The 27,061-nt window shown below is 42.2% G+C and overlaps 1 long non-coding RNA gene across 1 annotated transcript; it reads right to left on the bottom strand.

Moving 5' to 3' along the window:
* Nucleotides 1-16,212: 16,212 nt before the first annotated feature.
* LOC135294060 (uncharacterized) lies at nucleotides 16,213-26,430 on the bottom strand. Its single transcript, XR_010356203.1, has 4 exons — nucleotides 26,240-26,430; nucleotides 23,576-23,714; nucleotides 21,815-21,864; nucleotides 16,213-17,444 (listed from the first exon to the last, which is right to left on the bottom strand). It is a non-coding gene; the product is annotated as an uncharacterized LOC135294060 (long non-coding RNA).
* Nucleotides 26,431-27,061: the final 631 nt, after the last annotated feature.

Below are 27,061 nucleotides of genomic sequence, written 5' to 3'. Positions count from 1 at the left end.
CTATCCTAATTTAAATCTGCATGTGATAGGAAAATATATTTTTGCAAAAGACATATGAAAAGCTGAGTTTTTAAATTGCGATTTCTTACACCTACTTTTAGCACGCTACCAACATCCACAATGCTCACCCATTCCACAAAGCCTGAAAAAAGTAGCAAACAGGTCTTGCATGATGATTTCATCTTTTAAAAGCACAGCAGTTTAAAACATCGATCTGACTTCTGCAAACAAACATGTGCACACTTACACAGAGAACCAGATAATTTTCTAATATTGAGTTTAGCTTGCAGCAAGAACTTTTCCTCCTTGGAAGACTTTCCCAGACAACTCAGGAGGATTCAAATTTTGTTGTGAGAGGATTTTTCCCTTTTAACTATTTAATCTTTCTTTCTTTCTTTCTTTCTTTCTTTCTTTCTTTCTTTCTTTCTTTCTTTCTTTCTTTCTTTCTTTCTTTCTTTCTTTGTCTTTCTTTTTCTTTCTTTCTTTCTTTCTTTCTTTCTTTCTTTCTTTCTTTCTTTCTTTCTTTCTTTCTTTCTTTCTTTCTTTCTTTCTTTCTTTCTTTCTTTCTTTCTTTCTCTCTTTCTTTCTCTCTTTCTTTCTCTTGCAGGAGCAGGCTGTGTTTGCAATGTAGCCACCAGTTGCTGATTCAACAACGGAGGAGCACAAACACACAGGCTCACTCTCACACACACACATGCGCACACAGAGCTCCACAGGAAAGTGACTGATGACCAGTTTTATGTCAGAACTGTGATATTTCTGGCTGAACAGCTTTCTACCTTTTTTTTTTTTTTTGGTACAAAAGCCACGGCATAAAGATAAGAGGCAGAGCACTTAAGACGTGTTTACAAAGATTAAACCACTGACTTGGCTTTAGTTAAAGTAAATTCTCCTGCTTCCCACTGTGCAATGTAGGTTTACAAAGGGAGGACTGGCAAATGTTGCTTCGTCTTCTTTTCTGGCACTGTCTGTTGGCTCCAAAACAAATGCACAACTTAAACCACATAAAAGCCCAGCAAGGTATTAGTGCTTTTGAGGACTTCAGCATTCCTAATCTGCCTGGGTAGGTTTTTGATCTGAGCTGCTGCTCTGCCTTTATAATGACAGGGCAATTTAACAAGCCCAAAAGCCAAGATTCTCTCTGCAGCCGAGGAGTTCCCGAGCCCAGCACTCAGCCCCTCTCAGGTGCCATTGTCACTGGGAGGACTGCCTGCTCCCCGCCTCTCCCCTGAGGCCAGGGAGGTGCAGAGAACCCCAACCCCCCCTGTATTATAGCCCAAAATGCTCTCATTTTCCCAAGGCTGAGACCACAGCAGATCAACCTGAGGAAGAATTTTAGGAGGTTATAAAAGGGTAAAATTGCACAACTGCAGACTGCCAGCATGGAGGTCAAGGTTTTACTGAAGGGAAGGTGCTGTCTGCTCAGGGAGTCCCTGGAAGCAGAGGGCAGCAGAACAAACCTGGCACAGCAGAGAGGAGGAAAATCTGTAGAAAATAATAAGGAATGGCAGAAACACAAATCTCAAGAGAGCAGATAAAAAAATAACTAGATAAGGCTGGCAGAATTTTTTTTTAATATCTCAAGTATATCTGGAAGTTTTGTATTAATGTATTTGCATTAGTGTCAGTGTGATACATTATTATGCTCTGATTACAGAAGGAATTGTCTTGGCTATGGTGAGAGAACAAGAAATTATAAATGTCATGTCTACCTGCTAATAAATTATGTGACTAAAGATTATTTATCTCAAAATTCATTATTACAGCAAATAATTATTAAATAATAGTAAACATGAGCATGGAGAAAGGAAAGTAATTGAACATCAGCCTTTCACTTTAGCTTTTTGTCCCTGATAAAGAAAAGTCATTGAAGTCAGCTTTGGTATGGTGTAATCTAGAGGAAGACATGGTGGGGCAGGAGGTTTGTACTGAGAGGAGATTTGACTGTATTGCCAGTCAAAGTGGAAGGACATATGGGATAGGTGGGGCACAGCTTCTCCCAGATTTAGTCATATTCAATATTTTTATTCATGCCTCAGACGATGGAACAGAGAGGATATACAGATGGCAGCCAGCAGGGAAGGACTGTCAGGAGTTTGGAAGACAAGATTAGAATTCAAAATGATCTTGCAAAACCAGTATTTTTAAGGTCTAACCGGAAAACATGCTACTCTGGAAACAAGCTTGCAGATTCCTCCTGACACGAGCAATAACTGGCTGTATACTGCAGGATGGAACAGCTGCCTGGCCAGCAGCTCTGCAGAAAACCATCCAGAGGCTGTAGAGGATCACAAGCTGAACATCAACTTTGTGTTGTTGTGGAAGAGGGTAGCCCCAGACTTCCAATGTATAAATAGAATTACACCCTGTGAAACACATAACCAATTTTCATCCCTGCAAAGTGACTGTGAGGATCCGTGCAGCCTGGTAAACTGCTCTCCCAGAAAGATGTGATGCAGCTGTGCTAAGCTTAAACAATGGCAAAAGGGCTAATTAAAGGTCTAGAAACATAATGCAGGAGAAAATTTAAATTGTAGAGTTGCATGAGTAGAGAGGACTTTTTGCCATGACACACAGGGTGACAAAAGACAGACATAAAGGGAGGCAGACTGAGGTTAGAGATCAGGAAGCACTTTCCTAATGCTGAAGGGAGATCATACAGGAGCAACTGGAGCATGGCATGTCCACCAGGGTGGGCTTTGGAAATGCTTGCTGGAGTATCTGAGGTGTAGCTGATCCTGGCTGACAGTGGAGGGATGGTCCTACAAGCCTATAAATGAAATTGAATGGCTGCACCCCAGCCCACTTCCTCAGGGTGCACCCAAACCACAGTTTCTAGTTCACAAAATTGCCTCTCAGCACTTACCCCAGGGCAGGAGAACACTTCAGTGGAAGGACCCAAAAGGCAATTATGGCTTGAAGTGTCTCATGATCCACCATCTCCTTCATCATACTGGCTTCTGGGAGACCCATCCTTTAACCCCCAGCTCCCCATCTTTGGTATACAGGGAGCTGGAGTCAGTCCTAGAGAGTCTGAGGATCTGCACAAGGCCATTGCAAGCCTGGGAGGCATATTTAATGGTCTGGTGGGTCAAGCTACAGTCATAATTACCCGGCTAAGCTCATTTCATTAGGAAGAGAGGGAAATAAGTCTAGGCAAAAAAACCACATGTACTCCAAATCAACAAGTGAGTCACAACCAGAACAAAAAGAAGATGACTAATAAGATTTCTCTTCTAGCTCCATGCATTGTGGCCTCTGCTACAATACATATACCAGGCAAACCGTCTCTGAGAACCCTTTTTCTTCAGAGACAAATAAATTTTGAGTCAAAAGAAATTAAAAGCAGGCTTAGGGTACAAATCTAGCAACAATCTCCAAAGAAACAAACCAAAGAGAAATTTGTTATTTTTGAAGGATTTCTCCCTCTGTTTCAAAACAGAACGTTTTAACATCAATTTTCAGCCAATACTGTTAGTGCATACTGGCAACAAGAAACATTTATGTCACTCAAAAAAAATTCACAAAAAAATTGCAGACAATCAGTGGGCTAGAGCCTCAGAGGATTTAAAAGGCATAGCATGGAACCCATTTGTCAAAATTCATGAAGGAGTAAGTGTGCTGTAAGAGTTTTCAAGGGAGGTAAAATACATTCTGCTCACACTCAAGAGTGTGAACGTGGCACAGCCAGCTGGGTTTTTAAATGCCTGCCATTGTGGTTTGCTCCATCCATCAGTCAGTCAGCTCCCAGATAAAGTTTCTTGCAGCATTCGTTTCTGGGCCTTAACGCTCTTAAGAACCAATGAACTGTTGATTATGGGGGTGCCTCAGACTGTCAGAGGATTTCTTTTGCCCTTGTTACATGGCTTAGGTCTTGGTGGGAAATAAGCAGGTAGAACAAACTGAGAAAGCATCTAAAGACTGTGAGAGGGCGTATTTTCAACACAGACTCCTGTATGACCCTTTTCGGAACTTGCAGACATGTCTATTTGCATTTGGCAAGTGGATGAATGAACAGAGACATGACATTTTATACAGGCATTTGCAGTTATTTCTTTGTTGTACACAAAGAGGTTGCACAGCCATGCAATTTTCCACACACAAAATGGATGCAATTTCAAATTTTTCAGGTGCACTTTAAAATGCTGTTAAAAACCTCCGTATGACTCTTTCAACATGGAATTCACTAGTCTCACTTCCACTTCTTCCTTACCTCACATCTTTAGCCAGAACCATTGAAAATACACAGAGCTCATAGAGAAGCAGCAGTGTCAGCTCCGAATCTCCGTGTTTTTCTGTGTTTGAATAAAACGTTTAATGTTACTTGAGCTGGCAAGAAAGGTGGGGGGTTCTGTGTGCCTTAGTAGAAATTAATGTTTTGGTTGGCTGGACAAGCTCAGGAAATTTCTGTAGTGAGCATGATGAGAGAGGATGCTTGGCAAGATGTTTTCCAACAGCTGGTACAGGTGGAGGATTAGGGGGAAAAAAATGCTTAAGAGCTTTTCCCCTAAATTTTCTGCTTGGTACCCCTCTTAGATATACAATAAATTTTAAAGTCTCATACAGATCTTGCTAAAATACATGGGTGTCTTTCCACTGGCTCAATAAGCCTAAAATAAATGCTCCCAATGTTGTGTTGGCTTTTAAAAACATTTTGACATTCCTCCCTGCCCTCTTAAACACAGCTATTTTGGGAAGAAGCAGCAGATACTGGCCTGTCTATGCAGCCTGAACTCAGAGAAACCACCCAGGTGACCCTGGTCTTGTCCAGGACTGGAGGATCTGTCAGCATTCCAACATGGCAGGTGATGGGCTGACTGGTCCCACTGTTCCCCCTTTCTGCATGGTGAGGGGTGGGGAAGAAAGGCCATGGAGGGCACAGGCCTTCAGACTGCCTGATGGCAAAGGAGGCGTAGAGAGGGGAGCAGGTTTGGGTATGGTGAGTTGTGCCCTGTGGGATGGGAAGGGTGGGGATGGTTCTTAGCTAGTGCCTTCACCTAAGGCTCTTTGCTGAAGAGTGCTGCAAAGTGAGAGGTAAAAAAAAGTGATGTCAAGAGAGAGCAGGATTGGCCTTTAAAATTCAACACAATTTGTATACAGAGAGTTTCCAGCAACTGTCTCTACCCCTTTCATTCAGCAATACAGCTCTGCAACACCATAAGTTCATTCATAGAGAGTATTTGGTATTTATAATTTATACGTACCTCTGAAATGTGAACATTTACTGACTCCAGAATTGCTTTTGTTTAGTTCATTATGAATGTCAGAATTATTGAAAATCTACACAAATTGCAGTATTTTGGCATGGCTCTGATATTTGAACCAAGTCAGTAAAAACAATGATATATAGTATTTGGGTATCATTTAATCTTAGGAATCCATAGTGAGTACAAAGACCAAAATAAACTCTTGCAACACATGTCTATTCACATATTAAGATTCCCTGAGACTGTTCTACATTTCTGACTTTCATATGCTTGGAAAATAAGAAGGCTTTTTCATATTCATGTTTAGTGAGTGAAAACACATCACTCAGGAGACCATCTGCTTCTCTCTGGAGTGTGGATCTTGACCTTAACACATTGGGCTGCATACAAACTCTGAGGGGAAAAGATGTATTTGGGTGCTTCAGCACACTCTTAACAGCATAGATATTTCAGTCAGCATTCAGAGGATTCAATATTAGTTCAGCTACCACAGCAGCCAAAATTATGGGAGACTATTCAAATTCTCATCTATCTGCTGTGGTATGAATATTCTACCATAACCCATTTGTCTTTTTATCCCAATTCATTTACACCTAACCATACCTGGGTCCCCAAGAAATAGATGACACTTTTGCCACTGACTTCCCTGTGATTATGATTTAGCCCTGTGGCAAGGAAAAGAAAAATAAAAGAAGAAAAAAGAAAAAAAAATGAAAGAGGAAAAAAAAGGAAAAAAGAAAAGAAGAAAAAGAGAGGCAGCAGCAAGTCCATCTGGAGAGTGGCAAGCTGCCTGCCACCTCGGTGCCCACAGTCAGCACAGCCAGAACAAAGGCAGAAGAGGGGAGAGATGTGGTTTGGATATGCATGGCTTTCATCCTCCTGAGGGCTCCCCAGGCTCCTGGGGTTTCAGCACCTCCTTGGGTGTCTTCTCGGGAGGGAGCTGCTTTCTCTTCCACCAGTATAAATGGAGAGCTGGAAGAGGCTGCCCCACAGCTTTTGTGCTCTCAGCTCCAAGTGGCTTCAGGATTAAGGCAGAAGTTTGGCTGGCTTGGGGTGGAGGAGGGACTTGCCTTTAGTATATCTTGCAGCTTGGAGAGTCAAGGTGTTTTGGCTGGTCGGGCTGTGCACGGAGGGGGAGCACAAATGCTTTAAATGTTTTCAAAAGCCATATTACTTCCCAGGTTTGAGTTCTAGGACATTTGAAATGGGTTCCTGACAGCTGCCTGTGCTGAGGACATTCCCTCTTCTTCCTGAGTAAAGACAACTGCAAAAGAGCATTTTAAGAGGAACTGGACACAACAGGAAGAAGAAAGTTGCCATGATGGAGTGCTCCCATGGAGGTTCAAGGGCACAGAAACCACAGTGTACAACACAAGCCCTGATAACCTGCAGCAAAATAATTCCTAACTCAGGGTTTGCAAGCTGAAGCTGAGCCAAAGCAGGGTTTTCCTAGGTGAGGTGGTTCTGGCACAGGAATATACACTGTAGATAGATCAGGTAATAGCAGAAGGAGAAGTGGTAAGATCATCTGCAGAACCCTCCAGGAACTTGAAGTATTCAGGTAGCAGTTATCTGCTGCCACACCTGCCACTGTCTGTTTACCTAAATCAGGGTAAAATTTACTTGAGCAATTTGCACTTTGTCAGGGCAAAGTCATTGCTCATGACTGCTATCAGCACTGCTTCAGGTCTAGGCTGTCATTAAACTGTCTCAGGGCAAAGATACAATACATCTGCCTTGAAACCACTTCTCTGAGCTCACAGCAGCTTGATGTGAGCTGTGTATGCAGTGCACTGCAGAGGTAGAAGGGCTTTATGGGCAGGAGAGCACAGATGAGAAAATTGGTCATTTTATCCTGACTCAGGGTGAGGGTCCAGTCTAGTCCCAGGAGAAAGATTAGGTGAATACAGTTACTCAGTGTCAGTGAGAAAACTGCTCATAGCAGCTACCTTCTTGTACTAAAGAAAGAAGAAAATTAGAGGTAGTAAATCCACCAGACAATGGGGTTTGTTCCTTTATCCATGCTCAAACGAGCCTTGACTCTTGCCCATGGTGTCATGAAAAGTCCCAGAGTCCCACAGGTATTGAGGAGTGTGATCAAATCCCATACACGCATGAAATTACCACACTTTCCAAGCAGCACAAGGTAAGTGATAGCAGGAAAAGCACCCTTCTCCAAGCCTCAGAAAGGAAGTCACAGATGCAGAGAGTAAATGTCTTCTTGTATGAGCTTTCATAGTGGCACATGAGGGTCTGGAGGAGAAGCAGCTTCAGAAAGAGAACCTTAAAGATATAGACTGAGGACACAGAAATATCTTGCCATCTGGGAGAAGACTGAAGGGACCAAAGCATTATCTGGTAATTGGGTGAAAGGCAGCTTTCTCCTGATAAGAAACCAAAGGAAAAAGATGAGCTGCAATGACAACACATGGCCTTTGGAAAACAAAGATTACAGGCTGGGATATCAACCAACCAAAAAGACTGAGACTTTAGAAAACTCTTGTGTGAATGAGATGGGAGAGGCTAGTGTCCCAGTGGGAGACCACTGGAAATATTGTTACGAAAGCTGCAAGGCAGTAGAGCAATGCTTGGAAGAAATCCAGTAACAAAGAACAAGGGATGGTTTGATAAAGACCCTGAAAAGTCTGGAAAACAGCATGTGGCAAGGGTCACATGCTGCCAGGCTCGCAAGATGATATTTGTGGGGTGAAGGAGACAAAGCCGGAGATGCTTCTAAAAGCATCTGACCAAGGGGAAGGCACAGAGGGTGTCAGCCTCAAGGAGCTTGGACATGTGGGAGAAAAAGGAGTTCCTCCACATTTCAAGGCACCTCCTTGATGTGGAAAGAGACTTTGGCTTTGCAAAACACCGGTACACAGCCTGCCACCCCCATGCTCATAGCCAAGGCCTGAGGTGCTGCAGGAGGTGCCTGTGAGGCTGCTTGGCTATGAGCACAGTAGCACCCATAGCAGGATGGAGCACCTTGCTGTCACCCCCTCCAAAGGGACATTGTCAAAGATAAAGATTGATGACAACTTTCTAGCCCACAGTTCTGAGCCAATTCCCAAAGACATCCTGGTGGTAATCAGAGTAAGGCCCCAGGAAGGGTCCAGAGCCAGGTTTTAATAATGTCCTGTTCCTGAAGCATTATTAAAAACAGGGTTGGTAAATTCAATGAAAGACTGTGTGAACTAGTTTTGTTGATTGGGTGGCTTGAATTGATTCCAGGGGAATGCCAGGTCTTTTGCCTGATTTTGCATACAAGGGCCTGAGAAGAGTCAGAACAGGCTGGAATATTTCCTTTCCCAGTACAGTGTGCAGAGGCAGAGCCTGTCCATCCGGAGACACTCTTTACCGAGCAAACAGTAGCAGACTACTCACATTAAATCAGAGGGACAAGTCTTGGCAAGGCTGGCCTGCCCCCTCTCTCTCTGAAGTTATGTGGGCACATTAAGACTTTCAGCGCTTAACTTGGGAACAGAACAGAGAGCAAATATCTAGGGGCCACAAGGCTGTAGCCGTGGGATAGAACTGACCCAAATCTTCTTGTTATTTTTGTTGCCATTGTTTTTCTATTAGTTCCTATTACAGCATGTGAAGAGTCTGTTCTCGACCCAACAGCAAAACCTCTTTTGAAAACCCAGGCCCCCATGGCTGTCAGGATTGGAAAGTTGTTGCATCAGTTAAAATTTGTGGTTTGAGTTTACAAGTTTGGAAAATTTTAGAGATGAAATGAACCAGAAATATCAGGGTGTGGGAAGGAGAGAGGGGAAAGAGTTAAAAAGGTTACAAAAGTGTAGATATGAAACTAAGGAAAGTTAAATATCATAAATCACATTTGATAAAATATGGAAAGCATTCTTGTTTGGTTTCTGATTTCATTTTCCATTTGAAATTGAATTGAACTACTAAATTGTTATTGCAGGAGGTAGGTCAGAGTGTGCAAAGGAAGGCAAGAAAGGAATAACCTTCGGATTATAAATACTGGCATCATCAGTCATTAGCCATAGTGAGGTCTTCTCACTGCTTAGTATGCAAATAAACTCAGAATAGATTTTGAATTTGAAAGTCAGGCTGTGCTCTATTCTAAAATGACACACAGAAACATTAAATAAAGTGACAAGACTGAAATGATGTGCAGACAGCTCCCTGTGGCCAGACCAATAGGAACATTCCACATAGAATTAGCTTAAAATTAGCCCCAGTTTTCATTCAGAGCTGGTATGGCTCAGAGTCATTAGCCACCACGCTCTGTGTCAGCTGCTGCAGGACCTGCTGAAACCTGGCTCTGGTATTTCAGCCTTCTGGACTGCCAAGCTTCTTTCTACAGAACAGGGAAGTTTTGCAAGAAGTCTTTGCAAAATGTTGTAATAATGAAAACTTTAAAAATACACAGCTGTTTTGCAAAACCCTTGTAACAAAGACTCCTTTGAGATCAGGTCCACACAGGCTCTGTAGCTGATGTGCTACCATCAGTACTCTCAAGAGAGACATTATGCAGCCTGATGTTCCCTCCATGTCTCGCTCACCCCAGGGGTCCCCTGCCTGGACCTTGTTCCTTTCAGGCAGTGCTGCCTGCTCACATCCCTGCTTTAGTCCCTTTATTTGGGTGCCAGAAACTGCTTCCAGGGGTTAGGCACATTTGTCCTTTGGGGTGACCTCCTCATAGGGCTATTTGTCGTGCCTTGCTGCTGCTGTGGCTTAAACAGGGCAAGCTGGGGTGTCATTTCGGATGAAATTCAGCTCCTGCTGAACTAAGTAATACTGAGGAAAAGAAGTCCATGAGACCTACAAACATCTGAGCAGCTGAGCCCCACTGTATTGATTTAGCCTCCCTCCATACGTACCTGAACATGTCTGCATGCTGTGAGCACTGTACAACGTGCAGCTCTTCCTGAAACCTACCTTTTGGTGTTTGGCATCAAGCTAGACTCCTAGATCATGGTTACTGGCAAGTGTTTAGTGGAATCCATTTTCCAAAGTTAATGGTTTATTGGGATTTGAACGGCTGAAGGGAGTTCATTGTTGCAAATTAAGGTAGTGCCTGACCAGGAAGTCTATGTAAGGTGCTTTTATTACCACAGGGAACATGGGGATTCAGCTTTCAGTGTTACGAGTATTTTGCTAAAGTGATCTTTAGAAGAAATAACTCCTAGATTCTCAAATGCTGGCATCTGTACATAAGCTATATTTCCAATAAATTTTAATGACAAAAGAAAGCTGGCCAAGACAGTACATCATGTCTTTCACTCTCCTGGGGGACCATGGAGGAACTTCCCACCTGTTTGAGCAAGACCTGGCTCCTCACACCTATGCTGCTGTATCTCTTTGCTTTAGTGTCAAAGATGGGTGAGGTGAGAATCACAAAGTTGTCAGGAAGGAATAGATAGGGAGGAACATGCTTGTCTCACACATCCACAGGATAAAACTCTTGTACTGCTCTTCTGTGGTTCTTCTTCAGGGTTCTGAACACAAACAGGGTAAGGATAAAGTGTGGTTATACCCAGTGGAACTTAAGCCTTGTCTGGCTTAGTATCCCACCTCCAAAAGTGGTCAGACGCACTCATCAGGAGAGAGAACAGAGGAAGCATATACCATTCTCTCTCTAAATGCCCTGCCAGACTCAGCATTCTACATCCCAGGGCCTCCTGGTGGCCCCCAGCCAGGAGAGCAGAGGACATTGTTTTACCAAGCATTGTGGCTGACTTGAGGAGCTGTTGGACCAGGCTTTTGTGGGGGGTACGCGCTCTGTGTAACACTGAGTCATCAGTGGTAACATTTCACTCATGGATCCTGTTTTTTTCCAGAAGACTGGAAGAGGCTCAGCTTCATCAGATCCATCACACCACTGCAGCAATAAGGAGTATATGACCCCCCACAGATGTTATTCTCACCTGCTCTTGAGGCAAGTGGAGGGGAGAGCCACAGCCTCCCTAAGCAGACTGTGTTTCATCACTCTCAGAGTTGGGAATTTGCTTTGTAACATGGAACCTGAATAATCTTTGCTGCAAATTAAGCTAAATTCCTGTTGACCTTTTCCTGACAGCTACAGGGGACCATTTTATTCACTGGTCTCTTTGTTGCAGTCTTTGCATTCTGGAAAATGTATCACATCCCCCTTTGTCTCTTCTCCTCCAGAAAAACAAACCCAATTCTTTCAACCTTTCTTTGTAGGTTATGTTTTTTAAACCTCTTGTTACTGTCTTTTGGGTTCCCATAAGGGTGTCTGCTTATTAAAATAGAAGCTAAATTTTACAAAGGTTGCTACGTTACTTGGCACAGCAGAAAATAATAACAAAGGCTACACTGCCACTAGGAAATCCAAGATAAGATCACAGAGTGGAGGGATAGGGTGGATCTCAAGAGATCATCCAGTCTGTTTCCTTGCACTAGGGCAAGTTCAAGTGAAACAAGAAAATCCCTTAAGATTTGTCAGGTCAATGATGACAACTTTCAGTGATGGCATGTCTCCAGTTTCCTGGCAGTCTACACCATGGATTTTACTGTCCTTGTATGAATCTGTTGTATGTTGTTACAACCGTGAGGATTAAACTTCTTAAAGAAGATTTTAAAATCACATATGACTATTCAGCTCCAAACCAGAAAATAGTCTGAGGGAATAGAGGTATGAAAAGGGATAGATTTACCAGCTGTGAAAATGAAGACCTTTTTTTTTTTTTTCCCTATTCCTGCAATTGATTGTTCATTTCTTTTACCTTTAAAGCATACAACTAGAGTAAATGCATAAAATAAAGATGAGATAGATAGGCAACATTTAAAGACCTGGCCTAGAAATCCTGATGCATAGATTGCATTTGGCATTTTCTTGGCAGTATTTCAGCCATAGAATATTTTTTTATGCTAGAGGTGGCAAAATGAGTTCCCTGGCAAGGGCCAAACTAATTCTCCACATCCTTTGGTTTTATTGGTTCTAGTCTGATCTCACCCAAAAGCAGGTGAAAAAATATAAGCTCCTCTTCCTGTCAATTCCCTGCCATAGATACATAGTCAGAATTGGCAGCTGTACTGAAGGTTTCCTTGGGCCTGAAGCTCATGGCAGGTTTCTGAAGGCTGCAGAGTCAGAAGACCTTTTGAAGGTTCCAACAGGAGCTGGCTGGAAGTTTCATATAGGCTCAGAATGCTCCCTTGAAGTGATTTTATACCACTATTCTCCTTTCAAGGAACAACCCTGTGCATGAGTTCACGTAAGTTGGACCCTCCATCCTAAAGAGGGTCCTGTCTAAACCACTTCTCCATGCCCTGTATTTCTGGCAGGGTCTCAGGCCAGGAGATGCCGCCTGTCCCAAGGTGGTCAGGGTGGAAGAGTTATGGTACAGGACTGGTGCTGGAAGGTCTCATGTAAGCCCTGAAAGCAGCACTGCAGACCATGCACGTGTGGTTGCCTTGGCTCTTGCTCAACTATTTTGTTGTTATCACTGCTCATAAACAGAAATGTTTCACTCCACAGTGAAACATGAATCCTGATGTCATCTTTGTCTCCTGCATACAAGCAAAAAGTTTCTACCAATCAACATGGGAACATAGAAAAAGAGGAGTGATGTGCTTTTGCTTTAACTAAATGGGTCTTTCAAAAGCTGAAGCTAATGAAGATCCACTTAACAACTCTTCATATAGCTCTGATAAACAAAATGTTTCCAACTGGAATTTCAAGAGCTGAACATAATAATATGAACAGGGAATAAGAGCTTCCCCCTGTCAACTGGCTACTAACAAAAGAAAAATATGAGGAGCGAATACTAAAAAAAAAAAAGACCAACAGTGCTGTAATATAATTAAAACCATTAAAAATGCTGTACTCTGGTTTTGCTCCCTGAAGCACTATGTTATTTTTCTTTTTAAAGCTGTCACCACATTTTGATACCATAAGGAATAAACTAAATCAAGACAAACCTCCATTTCAAAGTTGGAGGATTTACTAGAAATAGTAACTTAAACTTCAGTAATTAGCAGATGACACTCAATCAACTGCAGCCATCAACATCTCTCTTTTAATTTGTTGACAGTAGGTATTCCTCAGGTACATAAGCAGAACTGAAGTGAAGGAAAGATAAATGCAGAGACAAGGCCAAGAGAAAGCACCCGTAGAAAACCTGCAATTTTGGAAGCTCAAAAAGGGCCCCATTCAGCAAAGTGCTGAACTATAATGATCCCTTATTGTATGTGTAACTTAAGAATATGCAACATTGGGTTTTTTTTCATTTGGCAGCCCTTCAGACAGAGGTAAGACAACCTTCCTGTCCCTTGCTATCATATTCCAAAGTTTTCCTGATGCTATGGAGATGATGTAATTCTGACACTTGAGCAGAGATTCCAGTTGCCAGCAAACTGCATGGGGCCACTCTGCTGCTAGAGACATAAAAGTATGAAACAGGGGTTGTAGGACTGAGCCATCTCATGCATTTGCCTCTTCTACTTTTCTTCTTCAGGAAAAATGCAGTCCACTGGAATTGGGAATGGGACTAGAGGGCAATGCACAAAGCAGGGAATGTTCATGAAAAATATTGCAAGGAATGTACAATTAAAAAATTTTAAGCAATAAACCTCAAAAAAAAAAAAAGTATGAACTAAGTTCCTGGCAAGTCAAGCAAAATTGTCAGTTATCATTTTTGAACCTTGTGAAAAAACAGATTACTTAGGAAACTCAGTCAACCTCTACCCCTCCAGATTCTATAAAGTCAAAAAGCAAATCTAGAAAAATGAGTATGCACTAAGAGCAGATTTATCACTGAACTTGTGACTCTACACAGTACCCCAGACAAGCAACACTGGACACCCCATTTGTTATCTTCACAGGAGTGAACAGGACTGTTACTTGCACCACTCTGCAAGACCTTGGGGCATTGTAGAACTGGGAAATGGATGCATCAGATCCTGCAGAAACTCTTTTTAAGATCTGGAGATGCAAGCTTCTCCTTTCTCATCCTGTGCTCTCAGGAAAAAAAAGATACAGCGAAATGCAGGAAATATGCTGTGAACAACTCTTTCAATGATAGAGGACATGTGACACAGTATTGACACGACTGTATAGTCACAATATATTCAGTGTATTGTTAGGGGATAGAAGAAGAGTTGCAAAAATAATCCTTTCAGTGTGGTCAATTACCATAAATTGGCTACGTTTCAGTAAACTATGCTGCAGAGTTGTGTTTTGCAGAGAAGCTTTACAATGTTGCTGGTAGTGTGCTGGAATAACAAAACAGAAATGAATGTTGCTGTTCAGGTGGAATATAGCTCATAAAATGTTGTCTTCACAATTTCTTTACCAAAGACCAAAACCAAAACCAAATTGTTCACCACAAGGTCTTGGTATATTGTGCCCTAATTTTACTCAGTTTGTTCCAGAAAATCATGGGTAGAAGAGAGACATTGTTAGTCCAAGGGCTTCATACAGATTCCAAGATGACAATATGAAGACAAGTTTCTAAGTAATACAAATGATCCCTGGCACCAGCCTAGGAGTCAAACACAACATGCTGCCTCAGCTGGAGATTCCCAAACCTGCCCACTGAATTCTCAGAGGGCACATTTGCTCTCTGCTATGTCATGTTGAACCTTTCAGCTGCATTCAAGTGCTTGCACATGAGATATGCAGAAGGAAACATCATCCTCTGATTTTTCTGTTTCCTACCACCCTGTTTTCAGTGACATCTAGACCTTTCAGATGAGGACTAGAATATTCCATCTGTAGGAGAAAATCTCTTGCTTTGACATCCCCAGTTTTAATAGGAAAAGGCCTGGAAAAGGCACCCAACTGGATTTGAGACCAAATCCTAAAAGTGGACTTCTTTGGCCTAGTGCTGGAGGGGAACTTCAGCCACTACTTCTTCCACAGGGATAAATCTCCAAACAGTGGTAGGAAAAGGAGGCCCAAGGATTTGTCTTGGGGGAATAAGGTACTAAAAAGAGTTTGTGGTAAAACAGTCTAGCAGAGCACTTTGTGTCTCTTCTGACTGCAGATGAAATGATGGGGCCAGATGTGTCTCCTGGGCCACCGACTAGAAAAACTGGTTGTGAACCTTCCTTGGATCAACATGAAAGAAGCCTAAGGTTACAGAGTATCAAAGCTGCCAATAGATGAGACTCTTTGATGTTTTTTATGAACAAAAAAAATGGACAGAAACATTTTTAATTTTGCATTAGCATTTTCTGTTGTGTGGATTTTTTCCAACTGACTCTGTGATTGTTGATATTAATTAAAGTCAATGATAGATTATTTTCTAAAGGCTATAATTTAAACCAGTAGTTGAATATAGACTAGAGTGTAACATTCTTCAGCTCAAACCACAAGGTATGCAAGCTGGGAATGAACTCTATTTCTTTCCTGTTGAAGGACAGATTAAATATTTTTTATTAATTCTAATGCTAGCAAAGAAAGTAAGATCCCCATTTTTCCTTCAATTTCTCTCTACACTTAATTGATGTATTCTACCAAGCTGTCAAGCTGCTTTTAAAACCCATTCTTTTTCATGGAAATATTATCCTCCTTTTATTAGTTTGAGTTGATAAATGAATCAAGAGCCTTTGAGGTATTGTGCACTGTCAACGTAATACATCTTTCAGATGCATCCACTGCAACTGAGCTGAAAAAATATATATCATGAAACACTTAATAAAAAAGATACACAGATTTGTCTTTTACAAGATCATGGGACTTGAGTCTATCTCCAGGGAGGAGTTCCAACATGAGAAAGAAAATACATAGTTCAAAAGCCCATGTTTTCAATTTGCGGCCACATGGTTTAAATTATCCCTGTATTTATTAAGGGCGCTAAATGGGCAGCTTGACTTAGGGGAAAGGGTCATTCAAGTTGAGAATAGTCATGTTTAATCCCTCAGCTAGCTGCAGGTTAAATTTACTTTAAGATGCTGAATATTCTTTACATAGTGTGTGTTAAAATACCACATGAGACACAGCTGGAGGGTTTTTGCCATTTATTGTTGGTTTATTTGAGTTTTAGGGATTTTTTGCTTTTGTATAGCTGCATTAAACAACAATAAAAAATTTCTATTGTAAACAACAATAGAAAATTGTTAAACACCTAGTGTGGGAGCACAGCATTGTCATATATGCCATACTAAACCTATCATATTGCCACCCCTTGTAGTTCAGTTTTACACATATGTGTGTTCAGTGTTTTGTGGCCAGCTCATGATTTCTCTAGTACTCAGTGTTGCACATTTTCTTGTAGTTGGAAACACACACAAAAAAAGAGCGGTGTGAGATGTCTTTTCTGCTTTGTGCTGAGGCCTTGAGATAGCAAGTTTTTGCATATTGCGTGTACTTGCCTGTGACCTTGCCTGCTCAGCATTTCAGGAGGAAAAGAAAGAAAATTAACCAAAATCCAAAAAGCAGAAATGAGACCAAACAAAGGAGCATTTCCAAAAGGACCAGCAATATTAAATTTAAAGATTTTTAAAGATGAATAAGTAGCTAATGATTATCACGGCAGATTATCCTAACCTTAATATTCTTTTATATTGGTGGTTTTCCTATAGACATGCTCTGGTGGGAACTGAACATTTCTTATTCTATCCGTCTCTTAACTGACCCAGGTAATCACCTGGATTATGTTCATGAGATGCAAATTGATAGTTGCAAACATCTAAAAGCCCCACTGTGATGCAGACCTGAGGTTGTTGCTTTTGTCCTTCAGTCGGGCTAAAGCTGAAGGCTGTGGAAACTGGGATGGCCTGGGTGCTCACATTCAGTTTGAGTGTCTGAATGTTTTCAAGGAGGAAAAAAACCAAAACCCAACAAAGTCATGCCTAAAGTCACTCTTAAATTCAAATAAATATTTGTGGGAAAACTGCTTTCTCTATTCTCCTAGCACTCATAATTTAATTATAGTAGCCGCCAGGCATTCTTAACTTTTGTGACCAGAAGATCACTCTGGGTCTCAGTGACCTTGGCTGTTTCAATAGGGTAATATTTTCACAAGGATGAAATGTTCTTGAATACGTATCTCCAATGTACTGGTGTTTGCAGGCATTTCTCAGCAGATCTGATCTGAAGTGCAAACATAATTCTTTTGTTTCACCTAGAGGTTTATTGACAAACTCTAGAGATATCGTGTTCCTCTTCCATTTGCTGAATCTCACTCTCTGTGAGAAGACAAAGATGCTGGTATTCTTCCTTTGAGCCCTCCATCATCAGTGAGAGTCTGAGCCAAAGGTCTGAGCCTGGGAGCCTTTGAAAATCATCCAGTGGCCACACATCTAAACATGAAGAGAAAAAGAGGCAATGGGAATGAGCAAGAGAGAAAATGGGTAAGAACTCAATCCTTTGGGGTTTTTCCAAGATATTTCAGTGTAATGTTTCACATAAAATTGCTCCTAGAGTTCATTGCAAACATTTGTCAACAAAGCTCAATGAAAAAACCCAGGCAGGTGGGAATTCGTATTCTAAAAACACCACTCTTTCACTAACACTTTAAACAATAGTTGTGAAATGAAGGAATTAAATCATCAGCTCAAGAAAGATGCAGAACACCAAATCTCTACATTCTTATATTGGTGAGCACTCTGCTCTTCTACACTCATTCAATGTCACTTTTGCCCAGATCTTCTGAATACGTCACAATCTGTTTTATCAAACTAAAAAATCTCATGTTTTAAGACCTTGAGCTTATAATCTATGGCTTGTTTTTCCATTTTGAATCACGCAAATGCAAATCTTTAGCTTTATCACAGAATCAGAGGAGCATGGGATAGTTTGGTTTGGTAAAGGTCATCTAGTTCCAACCCCTCTCCCACTCCCATAAGCAAGGATTTTCACTAGACTTGAGACTTGAACACTTAGGGGGATAAGACATCCACCACTTACCCAGGCAACCGGTTTCAGTACCTCACCATCTTCACTGAGAAGAATTTCTTCCTGATATCTAATTTAAACCTATTCTCTTTCAGTTTACAGCCTTCCCTAATACCAATCCCTGAGGAATGCCACTCATCACTGCTCTCTGCTTGGACATCACCCCGGTGACTATAATTCCTCAAGTATGACCAACCAGCCAACTCCTTATCACTGCGTGGTTCATCCATTAAATCTGTGTCACTCCAATTTAGAGACAAGGATATCATGCAGGACAATGTCTACTTCTTTGTACAAGTCCAGGTAGATGACATCAGTTTCTCAGGTACTTTTGGCAGTAGATAAATGTTTGCCTCTTCAAACCAGGAGACCTGTCACCATGCTCAGAGCTTGACTTTATGTTCCTTGAGTCACATCTCATGAAGATTTCAGGATGCCTGAACTTTCTCCCATGTTCCTAGGTAATTATGACCCCATATTTAATGTGCAACTTAAAAACCAAAGTCATTAGTTTAACATATATGTCGTGTTACTAATTCAATTTTGTAGGTACCCCAAATGCCATATAAACTTGTATTGAAGGTTACCTAGGTTACCTTGACTTCCCTGCCTAGAGATGAGGTCAAACTGGCCCCATAACAGTAGTGTAAAAGCATAGACCCTCTGGGTGGTAAGAAAGCATCCACACATACAAGGTTATGATTAATATTTTTAACAAGAATCTTCTATTCAACTTATTTTCTCTTTAGATGTTTGTGAAGGGTTGACAGTAGTCCATGTCACTGCCTTCCTGGATTGCAGATTTTTTTTTAGCAAAATAGGTAAATATGCAAGGTGGCACATTTCAGAATTTTGAGGCCTGTACAGTCTGTTTCTTGAAATGGCCATGAGAGCAGGAGATGAGCAGGAGGAATGAAAGAGGAATCCCAAGTACAGACGTACTGAGCACAGACCCAGTGCAACCAAAATCAGATTGTTCAATGGGCTGCGGCCAATTGGATGAGGTTCAACAAGGCCAAGGGCTGGGTCCTGCACTGGGGTCACAACAGTCCCAGGCAGCCCTACAGGCTGGGGGCAGAGTAGCTGCAAGGCTGCCCAGCAGAAAAGGACCTGGGGGTGCTGGTCAACAGCAGCTGAACACGAGCCAGAGTGTGCCCAGGTGGGATAGAGGGCCAATGGCATCCTGGCCTGGTCAGCCATAGTGTGGCCAGCAGGACAGGGCAGGGATCGTCCCTCCATGCTCATCACTGGTGAGGCCACACTTTGAATCTTGGTCCAGTTCTGGGCCCCTCAGTTCAGGAAGGACATTGAGGTGCTGGCTAGAATGTGTCCAGAGAAGGGCATTGGAGCTGTGGAACATTCTGGGATATATTTCCTATGAGGAACTGCTGAGGGAACTGGGGATGTTTAGCCTGGAGAAAAGGAGGCTCGGGGGGACCTTATCACTCTCTAGAACTACCTGAAAGAAGGGTAGAGCCAGGTCAGGGTCGGACTCTTCTCTCCAGTGATGGGACAAGAGAAAAAGGCCTCATATTGCACAAGTGAAGGTTTAGATGGAATTTTAGGAAAAAAAAAATCCCAAAAGGGTTGTCAAATGTTGGGACAGGCTCTTCAGAGAAGGGATAGAGTCACCATTCCTGGAGGTACTAAATAGATGTGTAGATAAGGCACTGGGGGACGAGGTCTAGTGGTGGACTTAGAGGTATTACATTAATGGCCATACTTGATGATCTTAAAGGTCTTTTCTAACCAACCTAAATGATTCTTTGTTTCTATGGTTTATTTTTCTGCCAACAGCAACATTAGGGATGGAATTGCTGATTTTAAAAGACTCCAAGGAGAAGTGCATTTGCTGTCTCATCCAATATTTTAGTCCTGTGTTTGATTACCTTCACTACAGAGAGAACATAGTAAGTGTGCTAGAGGGATATTACAGATTTAAGAAATCACAGTTAATGGCATCGTTCCTCTGCTATAATAGATCTTATTTTAAAACTAATTCTGTATCTTTCTGTAGGTTTCTGTAGGTTTAAAAAACAGAACCATCAGTTTAACCACTGACTTGGAATAATTTAGATTAGATTGCTGAAGGTGATGGAACCCAACCTGCTCAAAACATATCCAGCTGGGTTAGGTTGCTCAGTACAGTCAGGTTTTGAACACTTCCAAGAACAGAGACATCAAAACCTCTTGAGAGAACCTGTGCCAATATTTTACCATCTTTTTCAGAAAAATTTGTCCTGATAGCCTTAAGAACTTAGTTGGTTGCAATTTCTGTCTGCTGTCTATTATTCTATCAATGTGCACCTGTGTGAACAGTATAAACCTGTCTTCTCTATCTCCTCCCATTAGCTAATGAGTAGCAGGACCAACACCACATTTTATCTAATTGGCTCGTGGACCTGCAGTGTCAAGAAATATCTCTTGCTAGTCTTCAGAAACTTGTTGCATTGCGTGTGCCCTGCCAAGTTGGCCATTCAGATTGTTAAAGTCAACCATGAGACCCAGGGGCTGCAGTCAACACCTCTCTGCCAACTTCTCACAGACCAAAAAGCAAACTAAAAAAAGTGTAGTGAAACTGAAATCACAGCTGATGGCCCTTATGAACAGTGACCAATTTTTTTGAAATTGGAACATTTTAACCAAAGCATTTTGGTGAACATTTATTGTTCTATAGTCTTTTTGTTCATCTACAAAATGACAGCAACTGTTTAGCAAAACTTCAAAAGTCACTCATTCTCACAGTTATGATAGAAATTCATCGTCATCATCACCATCATCTCTACAGGTAATAAATGTACATGTCCATGGAATATCTCTCTTGGTTACAGCTACCAACATTCCTATCCCACAACCCAGCATTTCAGATGGGTACAGAAAAAGCATTTATCCCTTTTTTTGTGTTGGCACTCATTACTTTATAATGGGTATCAACAGGTAAAAAACTATTTTGGCTTTTTACAGGCTTGAAAAAACAGCATATCATTTTAACTCCATTGGGATCAGACCTTTTTCCTGTTCTTTATATATTTTGTAATTTTTCATTCTTTGTTTTACTAGAGAATTTTTTGCAAGTGGTCTTTTTGTTGTTGTTGTTTATGAAATCATAAGATTTGGAAAAACTAGCATGATATTCTTGAATAATTCCTGATTTTTCTCAGTACCTTTCCACTTAAAATGCATATGCTCAGTCAGTTATGCCAGCAAATGCTTTAAGCTTTGAAAAGCTGTCCCTATTAAAGTCCCAAATGGGCAGATTTTGGTCAATGTCCTATTTCATTTGTATTAAATAAATCTAAATTTACTGTGACCTCTGGGCTTTTTGGGGGTTGTAACTAACACTTTCTCTTTCAGCAGACTTAAGTCCACTATCAGGTTACATTATACTGGATACAGGATTTCCTGTTTTGCAAAGAAAACATTATTATTATTTATAGAAACACAAAGGAAATTTGTTATTGGCTGTGGGACATCAGCACCAAATGGCTCTCTGGTTGAAATCATCCATTATAAGTTTCCTTCTTGCCTTTTTGACTGTTGTTTTTTCCTACATCCCCTATAAATTATTAATGGATGCCTAAAGAATGGCAACTTTTATCCCCTATAAATTTTTCCTGAAAGACTGTTATCTGTAACCTATCTTTAGCTTTAAATAACAGTGAAAACTAAGCTTCCAGGTTTAAGCAACCTTAAAGACTTATCTAGAGGGTGTGAAGAACTGGAGTAGTGAGACTGGCACATTAGTAGAGACCCTTGGATACAGCACAACACCTACCTCTTTAGGAGGATGAGGTCCAGAGGCAACTTATCTCAGTAACCTGGACTCTGCACAGGAGACAGTAAGTGTCAGCACTGTGTCCTTGTTCGTTTGGGCTCAGACAAACATGGATAAATTGCATCTGTGCACTTCCCTTCCTGCCCCAGCACACATTCAACTAGCCAGTGGGTGTCTCTGTACCCACCATCACCCAAATTTCCTGGCACTAAGAACTCTAGGTTTAATGTGGAAGAGTAAGCTCAGATATCTCTGAATCTGTCACTGTGATCAAGACCAAAATCTTCCCTCTGTCTTCTCTTTTTCTTTTACAAATTCTTCATCTGAACCCTTGGCTTTCTGGAACAGAGGCAGGGAATGGCCAAAGACTGGATCAGGAATGAGAAAAGCTGACAGCACTAGCTGTCTCATCTTTCTTTTTATTTTTACCATCATGTATAGGCACTGTTTTAAATTACACAAAAATAGCCTGTAAAACTCTCATCAATCTCATTTGTTCAAATGCAGCTTTTCCACATGAATCATTTACTGTGACACAAGTAAACAATGCCACATGTTTCGGGCACAATGGTGCTCTTACATTATTCATTCAGCCCAAGGTACACTGGTTTGCAAGCACTCTTACTCCCTCTTTTCTCTCTTTAAAAAATTACATGAAAAAAGAAAACATACAACCACCTTTTCATTAAAGAGTCAAAGACCGGAATATTCAGGGAGCAGTTGTTTGCAGGCTGCCCGGCCAAGGAAAGGAAAGTGTCACATTTCAGCCTTCCTGCACTCATCCTCCCTTTCTCTTTCTGCCCATAAAGACAACCAAACTAGCTATAGACACTCCTGATCAAATATTGCAAACATTGCTTCATTAGCTCAATGTGCCACAATCTCTAACTTCATCTGCCTCTAAGCAGACATATGGCTATATTTCTTGCTAGCCCAAACCAGCTTGCTGTCTGCACCCAAAGTCTTTTTCCTTTTTTTTTCTCCACCCAGTGTAACATTTTGGTGTAAGAGAGGGGAGCATCCAACAGTTGTTCAAGAAAACCGACTTCCCATTTTTACACTTACTGAGTTATGCTAAAAAGTCATGGACAGGTTTTAACCATCTGTTCATTGTGCTGTGCCATTTAGATACACTTTATACTATTTTTTTTTTTGTTTTCAAAATAGATTTCAGAGCAGAAAGAACTTCAAAAGCAGAAGCTGAATTTCAAACACACATTTATACCCCAGTCCTGGGGTATAAATCAGACTCTATCCCCACAAAAAAAAAAAAAAAAAAAAAAAAAAAGAAAAAAAAATACCAACAACCCACCAAAAAAACAACAACAATAAAGACCATAAAAACACCCCCTGTTGCTACCAGCTCTCCTGATTCATCCAGTGTTTCACAAATGTAAAGCTGATATTGAAGTCTCAGCTTGGAATGAAGACATGAATACAAACCTCAACATTCATTCCTACAGACAAAGTTTCCATCCCTCTGGTTTGCAGAGAAAAGTTTGAAAACATGACCTGACTGGGCTCAAGCAAGTTGCTGGGAAGGTAGGAGGAGCCGACTCATGATTTTTGCTACCCAGGGATTGCAGTGCTGGGACATTAGCCAGAAGGGAGAATTTGGAGACTTTGGAGCCTCATTCATTATTACAACTGTGCTGTTACTCTGGAAGATGGCACTCTTTGCTAGAAAGGAGGCCAAGGCAAAATGTTTGGGTTTTGAGGAGAGTTGTCAGTCAAGTGACCTCTCCTCATAATCAAACTTACCTTGGAGAAGATCTCTGGGGCCTGGTTCCTCCTGGTACCTGACAATCAGCAATATTCCACCACCATGTTTGCCCATGTGTCAGCACCTTCTGAGGCATGCCTGGCTTCTTCTGCCCGTCACATTCAGTGGGTTCCCTCCCTAAGGCAAGAGCCTTGACTGTGCTTACCTCAGTGTCATCACTGCTTACAAACTTCCTCCATCAATGGTCCCTAGTGAAAGAACCCAAACGGCCCCATCTGTTTGTGCTGGCTACCTCTACACAGAGTTCAACATTTAACAAAGCTCAGATTAAAAAAGCAACCAAACAACTGCTCCAGTTTTATAATAACTTCTTAATTAAAAACCGTACAAGCACTTATACTGTGATACTAAAGGGAGAATTGAGGAGGTGTGGTGGCATGTGGCACTGATGTATAATGACATACCAACTGACCCACTCTAGCCTCTCAACTGGCTGGGAAGAACTAGGGAGAGGGAAAATGGCATGAGCTTTTTTCAGAATATGAAGAAAAGAAGACGAAAAAGAAAATTAAAAAGAAGGGGAGGGGAGGGGAGGGGAGGGGAGGGGAGGGGAGGGGAGGGGAGGGGAGGGGAGGGGAGGAGAGGAGAGGAGAGGAGAGGAGAGGAGAGGAGAGGAGAGGAGAGGAGAGGAGAGGAGAGGAGAGGAGAGGAGAGGAGAGGAGAGGAGAGGAGAGGAGAGGAGAGGAGAGGAGAGGAGAGGAGAGGAGAGGAGAGGAGAGGAGAGGAGAGGAGAGGAGAGGAGAGGAGAGGAGAGGAGAGGAGAGGAGAGGAGAGGAGAGGAGAGGAGAGGAGAGGAGAGGAGAGGAGAGGAGAGGAGAGGAGAGGAGAGGAGAGGAGAGCTCTAGAAATGCCAATCATCAAGTAAATTCAGTCTGTTTGCATGCTAAACCAGGAGAAATATAATCTTGGATTAAGAAAAACCTTGGCTTGCTCCAAAAAAATATGAAACCTGCATTTAAACTGTGTATTATCTGATTGAAAGAGGAAATGTTGGCAGAAATGTGTGAATGGCAAGAGGTGATGCAGAACTACTTGAGAGCTGACCATTCTGCTAGAGTTCCAGCTGAACAAAACATGAGGGTCTACACTGCTCCTTCAGAGTGCTCTGTACCCTGGGTACTGGCTATATGCTGGATGCTGAGCTCCTTGCTAAGGGTTTGAGATTTGTGTCAATAAGCAGAGGCGCTGTATATGCCCAGTATCTGGATTTCTCTTCACAAATTCCATACAGTTTAGCAGCTATCTGGAAATCTGCTTAGGATGAGAAAATGAAGAAGTGAGGAAGGGCAGGAAGGAGAAAAGTAATGTGTGTATGTGTTGAGATTTTTTTTTACCAGATTGCATTATTTTTTTGGCATTTCATTTCTCACTGTTATCCTGACCTTTGGGTGTGGTGGGTTCTGAGTTTTGCCCTGTGTGCCTTTAGAAGCACTATTCTCTGGGCAAAATTGCTTTTCCATTTCATTGCAGCATTGTGGTTATGCGTTTATTTCATAAAGAAAGTGGGTTGTTTGGCAATCTAGGTTCATATTGTGGGTGTGGTCCCTGACGATAGTTTTCTTCTGGGTTAAGTCTTTGTAAGCTGTTATTTCTCTGGTAGTACACCAGTGAGCACCACACCATTCTCCAGACAGGATTACATTTTATCCCCCATTTTGTGAAATCACCTATTTCATCTGAACCACCAGCTGCACTTTGCTGTGACAGTCCTGGGCTCTTCTCAGGGCAGGTGGCTTGGCTACCACCATAGCTTACCTGAAGCACAGAGCATTGCACAGGCATATTTCCCCATCACTGGCACCCTGCAGCATCCCAGTGCTCTGTCCAAACCTAGCCCAGACATCTCCCTTTACATAGCACTTGACCATGGAGCATAAACCTACCTATCCCAAGGAATCTTTTGCAGCTCTGGAGTGAGAACACAGGAAGAAGGAAGGGACACAGAAGCTGGCAATGGAAAGCCATTTCAGATGCCACACAAAGCGGGTTTTATGCCTCATGATCACTCAAGGAGAGCCAAGAGCACTTCTGTTCAATCACAGAAGCAAGGGAAGGAGTGTATTCACACCTCCCACAGCAGGTGTTTATGTTGGGAGGGGAGTCTCCCTCTTTGCACTGTGTATTCTCTCTCTTTCCAGAGTACAAATAAGGGCTTGAGCATGATTTCTCTCAGCAGATTATGGATATAGAGCTAAGGAGAACAGCTTCTTAATTCCAGGTATGTCAGGCATGTGTCTGACACGCAGTGATGTGAAGGTATCTTTAGAGCTGTTGAACCATTTCAGAGTATGCCGCGCTGCTGTCCAAATCCTCTACTCCCCCGAGCAGGGGTGGAGACCGTACCGGCTGAGCTGTGGCACAGCAGCTGACAGCGGGGGCACTTCCCAGATGTGCCAGGGGCGTCCGGGGAGCGCCTCAGCAGGAGGCAGCAGTGGGCAGCAGGAAGGCGAAGAGAGTAAAGAAAAGAGGGACTCCTCTTGGGGGCAAAGTCCAAAGGTTTATCATCTCCAGGGGAGCCAGTCGAGAGAAGACCAGGAGCAAGGCAATACAATGGTATATAATACAATGGAACAATAGGGTGGGGACAATACAGTAACCAATGAGGGAGAACTTAGGAGGGAACAAAATCATAATAGACATACTGGCTAGCGAATGGGGAGGGTAGTAGGGAGGAACTCTTGTTCCTGATCCAATCACCCACTGCCGAGGGGAGAACTTTCTGGAAAAAGGGGAGGAGCCAGTGGGTGATGGACAGGAACTCGGCGGGGCGGTTAGCAGAAGGTATCCAGGGGAACAGGGGAGGAGACAACAAACTGACAACTCTCACATATGGGCAGGGGTTACCAGGGGAGGAAGGGGAATCCCAGGACCGAACCATTTAACAGGTAGGGGTAACAGAACAAACCAACTCTAATGGAACTGAACAACACACCACAACAAGAGTATGAATCCCTTTGCTATCCAAAATCATACCTTCTGCAAGAAAGCACTAGGCAAGGTTTGCACTGGTACCTGGCTGTTCAGTATGTCCTGAATATATCACAGGAAATGCAATTCCTAACCACTGGATCAGGCCATGCCTTGATGAACCTGATGTCCTAAATGTCTGGAAAATCAACCTGTTTCCCATTAAAATGAGAGGGGGTGGGGGGCATCACTGGCCAAACACCGTGCAGACATCCCTCCAGCAGCAGGACCTGTGCCTCCAGCACCAGGAATGTGACCTAAGGCAAAGCTTCGCCTCCAGCTGCAACGGGAACTGCAACTGTAGCAGAGCCATTACTATGGAGAGGCAGTAAAATCACACACATCACACCATGGCATTACAGGCACAAATTAAATCAGGTCTAATGCCCTTTAAAAAAATTAAAAAGGCCCATTAGGTTTAATTTAGAATCTCTTTCCTCACAACTACAGAGCAGATTGACAAAACAGACTTTTAAATCACCTATGAAACTTCAACG

This window comes from Passer domesticus, chromosome 2 (assembly GCF_036417665.1).
Source record: "Passer domesticus isolate bPasDom1 chromosome 2, bPasDom1.hap1, whole genome shotgun sequence".
Taxonomy (NCBI): domain Eukaryota; kingdom Metazoa; phylum Chordata; class Aves; order Passeriformes; family Passeridae; genus Passer; species Passer domesticus.
Note: the sequence above shows the minus strand (reverse complement) of the source record. Positions and strands in the feature narration are given on the sequence as shown.